General features: G+C 35.7%; 1 long non-coding RNA gene across 1 annotated transcript; it reads right to left on the bottom strand.

Moving 5' to 3' along the window:
* Positions 1 to 6,911: 6,911 nt before the first annotated feature.
* LOC126592756 (uncharacterized) lies at positions 6,912 to 7,665 on the bottom strand. The gene is made up of 3 exons (XR_007612771.1): positions 7,559 to 7,665; positions 7,118 to 7,235; positions 6,912 to 6,985 (listed from the first exon to the last, which is right to left on the bottom strand). It is a non-coding gene; the product is annotated as an uncharacterized LOC126592756 (long non-coding RNA).
* Positions 7,666 to 13,563: the final 5,898 nt, after the last annotated feature.

Genomic DNA, 13,563 nt, shown 5'->3' with positions numbered 1-13,563 from the left:
ACTCACCAAATCGCTCAGTCGTCAATCTCAGGTTCTTCTTCCTCCTCCTTTCTTCTTCCCTTTCTCCTTTCTTCTTCTCTGCCTCTCTCCCTCCTCTTCAGTTCCTCGTCACGGGACCCGCACGGGTTCACGTGCCATCGATCCTGGATTTGAACTAGATCCGACTGAAACCCACGTCGTCGGAGCACAAGAATTGCCTGCATTCACCTACTGCCCAACATCGCTGCAACACCGTTCAACAATATCGACAATCCAATGCAACCTCTCGATAAATTGAAAATCAAATTATGGATTAAATTTGGGAAATCAGGTATCATATAGTCACTGGGAATCTCCAGTTCATATCATTACTTCAGGTAAATGTCGTTCTCACTGGGAATCTCCAGTACGTTAAATTTGGGAGGTGTTGATAATCTGCAGTTTGCTATGGGTAACTGCCGTTCTCACTGGCCATTGATGCCAGCACCGACAATCCGCTTCTTCTGTATAGAGGGGGAAGATTTGCTTGAACTGGTAAGGAGAACTGGAGAAGGGAGTGAGGGTGTCTGGTGTCTAGGGGCTATGCGGTGGAGAAGATCTGGGGAGATTTTTTATTTTTATTTGTTAAAATTTGGTTTAAATAAAGGACAAATAGAAAATAGAAAATACTATCAAAGTTCAAAATCACAAACAAGATATTTTTATTTTATTTTTTATTTTGATGCATTCGGTTGTTGTGATTTTTTTTTTTCATTAGTCATCAATTTTTTTTAGTAAAAATAATATAATCCGATCTCTTATCCAGTACAGTACCAAACACATTATAAATAATACGGTTATTAATACGATACTACACCAAACGTCCGACTAATTTAGTCAGTACAGTCCGATGACAGATTATCCTATCCGACTGAAATAGTCAGTACAGTCCGAGCTGCTAAACGAAGCCTAATACTCTCGTTGGATACAGGTGACATTAATTATTGAGCCATCCCTTCAATTACAAACGCATTTAGGTCCTTCACAACCTTATAATTTTGGAGTACTGCTAGGAAAATCAAATTTTTTAACCAACTTTGTAAACTAAATGATGCGGTTGTAGATAATTAAATTTGTTATTAAATGTCGATTAACGTGTTTGTTTCTTATTGGGGACATATTATTTGGTTTACGAATTTAATATCCCTAGCATTATCCATAATTTTGTAGCTTGGCTACTGAAAGATGCAACGCCTTTGCACATGGGGCCACAAGTTTCAATGTATGTATAATGTAATGTATAGGCAGAGGATCCCATTGGGATGTCCTAATGAAGGCTGCCGCTGATTCATTATGTTTATGTGGTTGCGAGAAGTTGATCGAATATTACAATTTGTTCTTATAATTTTAAAAAAAAATTATTATTAAGCGTTTGGATAAAAAAAATAAGTTTGTGAGACCCTTTCGTTAGTTTTCTATTACACATGTCTTGTTCCTTAAAGAAATATAATACTTTCTTTTAACAAATGATAGTATACTACACTAAACTACGGAGAAGGGATTCGAAATAGAACCTCGACTGCAAATACGACTACTCTTAATCAACTGTACTACAAACCACTTGAAGAGAAATATAATACTTGAGTTACCTAAATGTTTTTCCAAATTCTAGTGAGTGGGTTGTGAGATGGCATTAAGTTGTTAAAAATTTGAGATAACCCATCAAAATTTAGGTCATCTTTCTTCTTTTGAATTTCTTTTTATCAAACCCACAGGGAAAATTAGAACTAATTTGGTTAAAGTTGTATGTGAAGGTTCATTCTTTTTGTTCGTTATATTCATTGGTTTAGCAGCCAAACCCAACGCTGAGGCCCAAAGCCCTGGTATATCCTTCGACAGTAGGAGTCCAAAAGATTTATGGGGTTGAACCCCAAAAAGAAGGAGAAAAGGCCAAATCATTTAAATTCTATATCAAAAAATAGAAGTAGGATTATCTTCCCTTTTTTTTTTCCCTTCCCTCCCCTCCTATTTGAACGATTACGGTTAAACCACGTCAACATATTATATGAATTTTTTATGAATAGAGAATGTGAGAAAAGTGAATGAAAATGGATGGAAATAGGAGGGGAGAGAATCCTATCCCTAAAAAATAAATTTTCAAACCCGGCCCAAATTTAGTTGAAACTTTGGTCACCCAAAATAAGCACACTAGCATGAGATGAGAGCATCTCTAAGTGGCTCCTTAAAATCTTATAATCAAATATTATACAACCCTTACACTAAAATAAAAATTGATAATTAGGTAGTATTTTATTAGTTCTTGATCATTATAAATTTACCAGTTTAATCTTTCGTTAAGCAAGATTACAATTGTGTGATCCTATTATTAGCGGAGCAAACTGAACCTAAAACAAGTTTGTTCTCTAATTTAATGTTTTGTCTGGAGGCTCTCATCTCGACAACACATGGAATTATTTATTTTAAACCTTAAGTATTTTTGCAACAAAATAATTTGTTGCCTTCGCCAAGTTCTTTCGTCCAGACCTATTATAGAAGTGAACTCTTTTAAAACAGTAGTTCAATCCGTCCACGATTATTTTATTTATCACGAACTACGTCAAGGTCTAATGTGATGTAATAGTTTAGCCGCTTAGGTTATTTATAATGGAACTTTAACGAAAAGCTCCCGGTACTGTTTACTTTAACGAAAAATCACATTTTAACACTAAAAAGTCAATATTGGTACTATTCACTTTACCCTTTATTTTGTCCTTATCGTTAAAACTCAAAGTTTTCAGCCATTTTCATTAGTTTTCCTTATTTATAACGCAAATTGAGTTGTTACCACAAGTGTTATCTAACGACAAAATTTAAATTGTTTCTAAAATCTTCCACCGATGGGATTTTTGCAAAAACACTCCAACAAAAAGTTTCATAGCGCACATTTTCCAACGGACTAGGATTCTTTTCCCTCATTTTTCTATCATTTCTTATCCCATTCTCTCACATTCTCTATTTTGTCATTCTCTTTCTATAAAAAAATTAATATAATAAGTTGACATGACTTAACTATAACCGTTCAAATAAGAAGGAAGGAAAAGAAAAAAAAAAAAGAGAGAATCCTACCCCTTTCCCAAGGACCTGGATTGTCTGCCCTCTTAGTTACCATGCCCTTCCATACCCTCTTACTTTTCTAGTCATTGATTTCATTTAATGCTTCAGATTTTGCCACCTCAGAAACAGCTCCAAAACATCTTTAAAGCCTCCCGCCTCTTCCACTTTTCCTAATCTTCACTCTCCTGCCTTTTCCACTTTTCTGCTGCCTTTCCGATTGATGCCTTTCTCGTTACCTCCTTCTGATTTGCCTAATTTTTCTAATCTTCCCAGGTCAGTTTATGTTAATTTTCTTTGCTTGGCCGATTTGTCTAATTGGGTGGATCGAGTGCAGTTAGTAATCTAATGGCTTTGAAGATTTCTTGGAAAAGTGGGTGCGGTGAGTAATCCAATTGCACGGCATAAAAAATGAAGGATTTTCAACTGTCTTACCTTGAAAATATCTCAACAAGCTTCATGCTTCACCATACACCATTTTTCTTTGCCTTTTAGACAAAAGATAGTTCTTTTGATCAATCTTTGTATAACCAAAAGATTCCCTTCCTCCAACATGCTTAGCCATCAACTCATAAGATTCCCGAAGTGGGATTCCAGATTCTTTTGCCAAGTCTAACTCAGCAGCTTGAGAGTCTGATATTTTTCGCTGAGATGGTAGCATATGTGCACACTCTGGTTTCTGAAGAGCATGATTGTGTTGTTCCTCAAATTCATGCACAAAAAACCTTCCATTGGATCCATTCAACTTAATAACCATTTTAGCATGACAACCTATCCCTGTTGTTGCCCTTGGCTTCTTTGTCTTATAATCTTGCTTATCTTGGAGCCGAAAACCCTCCTTACTATAAGCAAAAAATCTTGAAGTGACTTCATTAGTTTTCTTATTCTTGTAGTGACGATCTTTTCTAATACTAAATCCCACTTTTCGTCTGTAGGCATTGTATAAATTATAGGCTGTTTCTTGCGAATCAAACTCCATACCACAGCTCGGTGTACAATCGAATTCGTTCGAGTCATCATTGTTGATATTATTTGTTTCTTCAGAATCAATCATTTTCAATCGGATCTGCAGTATAGAAAAAGGTATGGTACAAAAAAAAATCAACATTTCAAAGTTGTTTCTTTTACAGAGGTTGTGGGCAATCTAGAACAAACCCTCTCCAGATTTTCAAAAATCAACATTTCAACATTAAACAGATCCCACGAATCTCTCTTGTTCTCAATTAATCTAGAAGAACAAATAATGGGACACATTAAATCGGAAAAAGAGGACCCCAACATGTTATAAAAAAGAAATACAAATCCAATAGCAAAAACAAGCAAAGAAAATTAACATAAACTGACCTGGGAAGACTAGAGAAATTAGGTGAATCGGAAAGAGGTGACGGGAAAGGCAGCAATCGGAAAGGCACTACGGGAAAGGTAGCAGAAAAGTGGAAGAGGCGGGAGAATGAAAATTATGGAAAGTGGAAGAGGTGGGAGGCTTTAAAGATGTTTTGGAGTTGTTGGTGAGATGGCAAAATCTAGAGCATTAAATGAAATCAATGGCTAGAAAAGTAGGAGGGTATGGAAGGGCATGGTAACTAGGAGGGCAGACAATCCACCATCCTACTTTTCTAGCCATTGATTTCATTTAATACTCCAGATTTTACCACCTCACCAACAACTCCAAAACATCTTTAAAGCCTTCTGCCTCTTCCACTTTTCATAATCTTCACTCTCCCGCCTCTTCCACTTTTCTGCTGCCTTTCCCGTAGTGCCTTTCATATTGCTGCCTTTCCCGTCACCTCCTTCCGATTCGCCTAATTTCTCTAATCTTCCCAGGTCAGTTTATGTTAATTTTCTTTGCTTGTTTTTGCTATTGGATTTGTATTTTCTGTTTTATAGCATGTTGGGTCCTCTTTTTCCGATTTAATGTGTCCCATTATTTGTTCTTCTAGAGTAATTGAGAACAAGAAAGATTCATGGGATCTGTTTAATGTTGAAATGTTGATTTTTGAAAATCTGGAGAGGGATTTGTTCTAGATTGCCCACAACCTCTGTAAAGAAACAACTTTGAAATGTTGATTTTTTTCTGTACCATACCTTTTTCTATACTGCAAATCCGATTGAAAATGATTGATTCTGAAGAAGCAAATAATATCAAGAATGATGACTCAAACAAATTCGATTGTACATCGAGGTGTGGTATGGAGTTTGATTCGCAAGAAGCAGCCTATAATTTATACAATGCCTACGGACAAAAAGTGGGATTTAGTATTAGAAAAGATCGTCACTATAAGAATAAGAAAACTAATGAAGTCACTTCAAGAATTTTTGCTTGTAGTAAAGAGGGTTTTCAACTCCAAGATAAGCGGGATTACAAGATAAAGAAGCCAAGGGCAGGGACACGGACATGTTGTCATGCTAAAATGGTTATTAAGTTGAATAGATCTAATGGAAGGTTTTTTGTGTATGAATTTGAGGAACGACACAATCATGCTCTTCAGAAACCAGAGTGTGCACATATGCTACAATCTCAGCGAAAAATATCAGACTCTCAGGCTGCTGAGTTAGACTTGGCAAAAGAATATGGTATCCTACTTCGGGAATCTTATGTTAATGGCTAAGCATATTGGAGGAATGGAATCTCTTGGTTATACAAAGGTTGATCAGAAGAACTATCTTTCGTCTAAAAGGCAAAGAAAAATGGTGTATGGTGAAGCAGGAAGCTTGTTGAGATATTTTCAAGGTAAGACAGTTGAAAATCCTTCATTTTTTTAAGTTGTACAATTGGATTATTCATCGCACCCACTTTTCCAGAAATTCTTCAAAACCATTAGATTACTCACCGCACCGATCCACCCAATTAGGCGAATCGGCCAAGCAAAGAAAATTAACATAAATTGACATGGGAAGATTAGAGAAATTAGGCGAATCGGAAAGAGGTGATGGGAAAGGTAGCAATCGGAAAGGCACTACGGGAAAGGCAGCAGAAAAATGGAAGAGGCGGGAGAGTGTAGATTAGGAAATGTGGAAAAGGTGGGAGGCTTTAAAGATGTTTTGGAGCGGTTGGTGAGGTGGCAAAATCTGAAGCATTAAATGAAATCAATGGCTAAAAAAGTAGGAGGGTATGGAAGAGCATGGTAACTAGGAGGGCAGACAATCCAGGTCCTTTCCCAACCACATACTTTCGTTGCCGCATTCCTATTTTTAGTGGTCCAACCTTTCTTCCATATAAATCTCCACCCTCCTCTTTCAATTCCCCAACACACAACACAACAGAGTCACAGAGTCTGTAGCTGTACAACCCCAAACCGACTTTCGTCCCTCGAACTAAGAGAGTCACTTCTCGATTTCTCTCTCCCTAGCTGACTCCCCTCCCTTTTAACTCACATCCCTATCAGTCCGTTCGTCGTTGTCTCATCCCCGTTTCTGTCTGTTCTTCGTCGATTAAGTTTCATTCCCGTCTCCGTCGATCGAGGTCCGTCCCACCCACATGACCATCTTCATCGATCGAGGCCTCCGTTGATCCTAGTTTGCTTTTTTGTAGTTTGAGATCCTTCAAGATAACCTCTAAGGAGATCTGTCAAGTTTTACTTGATTTGGGTTTTTTTTTTTTTTTTTTTTTTTTGTTCTTTGTCTGATTTGGGGTTTTCTGCATGCGGTTCTAGTCAGGAATTAAGTGGATAAAAATTCTAGATTTGGGATTTTCTGCGTCTTGGTTCTAGTTAGGACTAGCAAGAGAGTCCGCGATGCTGCGGATTTTGAAACTATACAAAATACGTAGAAAGTTTTTAAATCTATATATGATAAGATATTCTATTTATATACATGTGGAAAATCTATTTACAACCCTATCCACAATAAGGATAATGAGTAGCGTTGAACTTCCTTAATCTAATGGGTCTGTTTTCATTTTGCCTAGCGTGGTTGACTGAAATTAGGAGAGAAATAGAAAAAGAAATTCAAAAATTGTCTATGAAGCAAAGGAATCAAATTCAAATTATATATGTGCAAGTCATTGGAATCAAATCGAATCTAATAACAATAATGGGTGATCTATTACCTATTAGGAAGAAGACTTGGTAAAACTAATTTACCAAAGAAGGAAACCTCTGCCCATATGATTTGTAATTGATTGCAACAAATTTATTTCCATCACCAATGCCTCGAACTTGCAGGATCTAAATTAAAAAAAAAAAAAAAAAAAAAGATCCTATAGCTATATGCACATTCGTAACCAAAAATGAAAGCATAGACCCTAAAACTAAAACTTCCATCATGGAGAAAAATATAAACATTGTGAACAGGAAAAGAAAAAAAATTCTAAAAAGGAAACTGAGAGGAGGGATTACATCAAATGGAAACTGCAAACACAAACTGAAACAAAATTGAAGAACAACAATTGAAAAGGAAAATAACAATCAAATCACGGTCGAAAAAGCCATCGGGTTTTGAATATTACAATTATGAAGCAATTTTTATAAGAAAAGTAAGTCAAACTTACAACACAGTGAGGAGTGTGCAATCTTGCTGCCAATTTGCTAAACCAAGATCATCTACACCAAATGAGAACATTTTAATCCTTCAAACTGCTCCCAAAAATAAAAAAAACTGAATTAAATGAAGGGATCTATACCTTAAGACAACGGAAAAACAAAAAGGAACTCTGTCGATCAGTCTAGATCTCCCCGTCTCCCTTGTCCTCGTTCTTCTTGATTTGTGCAAGACATTTTTTAGAAGAAATCAGCAATGACATAGAAAATGACAGTTACTTTCAACACTTACTTTTCCTACAACGGTTACCAAGTGCAAAAAGAAACTTCAACATGTTTGAATTATAATAATGAATTGAATTCCTACTATCTTGTTCCCATTTATGAGCTTCAATTATACATAGGGTATGATTTATAATTGAATTTGAGTGTCATTATTTCTGAGCTACTATCTTGATCCCATTTCTGAGCTGCAATCACACAAAATTTTCTTTGTGGTTGTCTAAATTTCGAGTGCAAGATAACTATTGTGGAGTGCCAATAATAGCTTCCTTAAATTTATATTTTTCTCCTTAATTTTATATCTCAAATCATGAATTTACATACACTTACACATATATATTACATTTATAATATTTGACTTAGGGATTTCCATATATTGTCAACAGCCATCAAGAATTTTGTGAACTTCATGGTCAAGATAAAGACTCCTCTCAAAAATTGACAACTGGAGGCACCATAAGTACTCGATCTTGTAGTTCACTTTTTGCTTGCAATTTTTATGTTTCTTCACATTTCACGCTCATAATGTAACAGTAATCTATCTTAACTTTATATATCCGAAGTTATGAATGAGTAGATTAAAGCTAGAAAGTATCAAATTTTACAACTTTCTCCAAAAGCATATATCACTACAAAAGTACCAATTTTTCACATTAATCATAAACCATGCAATATTCTTTCATAATTTCCAATGAATCTAAACCCATAAATTGTCACATTTAGGCCCTTTTTTATTTACATCCCACTTGTTACCCTCGTATGTAACATCTTATATTGACTAACGGAGAGGGGGTGATATGCCTTATATGTACATGCCCACCTCCTATAGCATGAGGCCTTTTGGGAATTCACTAACTTCGGATTCCATCGGAACTTCGAAGTTAAGCGAGTTCGGACGAGAGCATTCCCAAGATGGGTGACCTATTGGAAAGTTCTCATGTGAGTTCCCAAAAACAAAACTGTGAGGGCGTGACCGGGTCCTAAAGTGAACAATATCATGCTACGGCGGAGTCGAGACTGGGTTGTGACAGAATGGTATCAGAGTCACTCTGTGTGTGGTGCAATTGTGCCGACAAGGACGTCGGGCCCCTAAGGGGGGTGGATTGTAACATCTCACATCGACCAACGGAGAGGAAGTGATGTGCCTTATATGTACATGCCCACCTCCTATAGCATGAGGCATTTTGGGAACTCACTGGCTTAGGATTCCATCGGAACTCCGAAGTTAATCAAGTTCGGGTGAGAGCATTCCCAGGATGGGTGACCCACTAAGAAGTTCTCGTGTAAGTTCCCAGAAACAAAACCATGAGAACGTGGCTGGAACCTAAAGTGGATAATATCGTGTTACGACGGAATCAAGACTGGAATGTGACATTGTATATATTAATCCAAATTCATTCAAGAACCACTCTCAAATCTTTGACAAAATTTGGCAATTCAAACAAAATCCACACAATGCAGTCATCACAATCCCAAGACCAACATTAGAAAAATGCAGATAAATTCAGTGATAAGGCACATCATAAAAACCCATTAAGATTGAGATTCCACTAAATTCAAAACATTCTCATTAAAACATCCCAACTCACAAAATGCACATTCAAAACAACAACATACCTTACTCTAAACTTGCAGAGACTCCGAAGGAATTCCAAATTCATTCGGCAATATAAATATTTAAAAAAAAAAAAAAAAAACTGTCGGTCAAAAAATTCTCGCCTGAGATTTTACTAACAGATAAAATTCTTAACATACCCAATTAGACCAAGCAAGAAGAACCAGTTGATAATCGAGAAAGTGAGGGGAGGGCACTCAGATCTACCAAGAACACATAAGAGCAAAGAATGAAATTAAATTTGTGATTGCAGTAACAAACCACAGTGAAAAATCAAATATTTGGCTTTGGGGTGGTTGAGAAGAAGTGAGATTTAATTAATGGAAGCAACAGCCACAAACCGAAACAAAAATGAAGAACAACAATTGGAAAGGAAAATAACAATTGAATCACAATCGAAAAAACCATCTGGTTTTGAATATTACAATTATGAAGCAATTCTTATAGGATGAGTAATTGAACTTACAACTGATGTGGTATAAATTAACACACAAATTAAATCCTCTTTTTTGACAATTGTAGTATGGATAAGTAAGGATTGTTTTAGGCCGGGGATTAGGAGGGACTACTAATCTACTCAAATTAGACTCAACTAGACTTAAAAACACTAAACTAGACTCTTATGACTCAAAACTGACTCAAACTACTCAAAACAGGACAAAACAAGCAAACTGATTCAAAACTAACACTAAGGATGACTTTGGACGAATTCTAAACTAAAAAGACTTAAAACAATGAAAAGAAACCAATTTGGATAGATTCTAACCTAAAGACACGAAATATAAAGGGGAGATTGGTTTTTGACGAATTTAAGACTAAAACTAAACAGATTTAAGACTCTAATTAACTTTGAACGAAATTGGGTGATTTAATGGGTGAATGGCTAGCTAGAGGGTCCTTCTCCACACATGACACATATGCATACGAACCGATTTCCAGTTACTCTTTCTATAAACCATGAATGGCAACACCCTAGATTAACCGTGAACAACACTAATTAACCCTCAAATTTTCCTACGTTCATTGAATTGGACTCAGCATTGCAACCAAATTATTCTTATCAAGTTCCCTACACGAATAACATGATAGAGATACATATCAAAGATCATTAAGTTCTATGAAAATCATAAGCATTGACAAGACATTCGTAACTATGAACAACATGATACTCCTGTCAGGAATTTACTTAACACGATCATGACTAGTGACCTCCACTACTTTTAAATATAAGTTCATAACTATTAGGTAAAACTCCCTTATATTTTAGCATCAAATTCATACATGCAAACTAAGTATGCATCCTTAATCAATATACAAGAACAAATTCTGAATTAAACAGTTAAGCAAATTGCATTCATGATTCATGAAATTATAACTGGATGTAATCAATTCATATGCAATATATGTTCATGGCTTTAAATTCATCTCTAGCTAAATCGAGTTTAGTTCCTCATGTTCGCACTTAAACAAAGATAACTTAAATTAAACATTGAAATTAAAAGATAGAATACACCTAAGAATGCTTCAGCAATCCAAGCTTGAATGGCAGGGCACGGCAAAAGGTCTCCTCTCATTTCTCCTTGCAAAGCTGCGGCACAAAGAGGTTTCTGTGTAGGATGGGTGTGTGGTGCAATTTTATGATGAGAAATAGGGTGGTTTATGACTTATGCGGCACTATGTATTTATAGGAAGATGGAAGGCATGGCAAAAAGGCTGAATTAGGACTCCAAATCAGCAAAGAACAAGGACAATTCTCATCAAATTTCAGGGAGGAAAAGAAGTAGTCCTTGCATCAGGAAATATAGCTTCTAGAAGGGCTAGGTGCGGCACCAAATTAGGGATAGGATCTTGGCTTCTAGAAACCTGATTTGTAGGTATCCTAATCTGAAAATAAGTCCCCCTTGCAGCTGGAATTAAGGTAGAATATGATTAGGATAATGTTAGGATAAGATAAGATAAGATAAGTTGGATAATGTTTTGGATAACGTTCATTCTTTTTAGTTGATTCCTTATCTTCTTTATCTTGACTTTATTTTCTTCATCTCTTCAGCATATTCCTAACCTCTTGAACTTTAAAAACGTCCATCCACCTTGCTCCATGCATGTGCTATCTATTTCTGGCCCACAACAGCTCTAAAATGCTCCAAATTACATTTTTTTGGCAACTTTGTCATTTGGACCTACAAACACACGAAAATAGCTTAAAACACTCTAATAAGTAGAAACTAACTATGAAAATGCAAGAAAACAAGCTAAGTCGCATAAATATACTCCTATCAACAACGCAATGAGGAGTGTGCAATCTCGCTGATTTGTAATTCGTATATGCAACCAAAAAGAACACCAGCAAAGATCATTCTAAAAAAGTATAACACTCAAATATACAAAACCCCCATAACCTTCTATTTGGCTATCGAAATTTGACACCACACTTGCAGACGTACGACCAATAAATTACTGATTGATAATGTAACAAATTATATAAGGCTTATTATTTACCTTAATCATTTTTTTCTAATCTTGTCCGAATTATTTTCCCTGGATTAGCATTGGGGTTGGTGACCTCGAGCATTGTGGCAACTCTTCTACTCTCATCATAAAAAATGGCTCCTTTTTATAAACAGATTATCATCAATGCATCGCTGCTCAATACCCAAATCATCAAATGTGAGACAAAGCAAATTCTAATGTTTAAAAGGAATTCCACGAAATAAATAATGTCTTTATCAAATCTTTAATTAATTACAGCAAAACCCAAAAATTTAAAAAGTTTTAATAACCTTACATGACCACTCATCAGCAAGGTCAGGGCAGCAAAACCCAACAAACCCAAAATATTCCAATAAATCCCACACAAAAAAATCCATTTCAAAAAACCTACAAACAACAAATAATTCACTACTTTTTCATACGAATTCGAACAGAGCTATAGAACATACTGATTTGAAGCGAGAAACCTCAGTGAAAATAGTCCAGGAAGCCACGTCGATCTCAAGAAGCAGAGAAAATTAGGAATTTTTTCCTGGCTCCAAATCATCCTTAGACGCCGTTACTCTTAAAAAAAAAAAAACAACCAAATTAGGGATTTTTGCCAAAAAAGAAATAGAACAGAAACACAAGCTTTACTCACACATTGTCTTCAAAAATTTACATTAGGTTTTTCTGTTTGGAATTGGATCAGGAAATGGACCCGTTGGGACTGACCCTTTTGGCCCATTTCAAACGGATCGAGTTAAGTCCGGTTACATTTTTGAAAATGCAATGATCCACCCCGTCCCATCCTGTTTCACTCTAATTGGATAGGGTCCGGTTTCATTAAATTTGGGCCCGACCAGGCCGTGCCCACCCCTATATTTGATGGTATTGTTGATGCAAAGAAAAATCAATGAGATAAGATCGTAAAATTATATAAAGACAAAAATGCAAAAGATATGTCGCAGTACATCAAAACTAAATAACTTTTCGATTTCGTTGATTATATTTACATTGTACGAGAGGGATGTAAGGGAGAGATTGAGATCGAGGAATATTTGGAAAAAAAAAATATTTGCCGATTAATCCTATAAACTTGTAATGCGTAATTTTTCTACTAAATTTTAATTTTAGCCAATTACTTTTCTAAACTTTTATAATGATTTAATTTCTCCCTTTCGTTAAGTTTTTAAATTTTCCATCCAACATTTCATTATCTTTACCGCATGTTGTCCATGTAAGAAATTTATAAAGGGTAAAAAAGTCAAATTGCTAAAAAACTACCCCCAACTAATTTTGCTTTCCCTTCCCTTCCCTCCCCTAAATTCCTAACCCAGAAAGAACAAAGCTTAGCTACTGAAAAATTAGCGGAAATTCCGATTAGAATGCTAATGTGACTGGTCGTTGGTTTGGCCCATTTTCAATCCTTTTCTCTTTTCTACAGAATTCATAAGTTTGAAAAGTACCCCTCTAAAAGACTAGAATTCTCTCACTTGCTAGTTTTCTCCATTCCTTGATTACTCTCTTGAAATTTTATAATTATTCAATTTCTCCATTTCATGAAGTTTTCAAATTTTCCATCCAACATTTCATTATCCTTACCGTGTGTTGTCCACGTAGGAAATTTACAAAGGGTATAAAAGTCAA

The sequence above is a fragment of the Malus sylvestris genome, chromosome 12, assembly GCF_916048215.2.
Source record: "Malus sylvestris chromosome 12, drMalSylv7.2, whole genome shotgun sequence".
Lineage (NCBI taxonomy): Eukaryota > Viridiplantae > Streptophyta > Magnoliopsida > Rosales > Rosaceae > Malus > Malus sylvestris.
The sequence above is the reverse complement of the archived record's forward strand: the minus strand, read 5'-3'. Positions and strand labels throughout refer to the sequence as shown.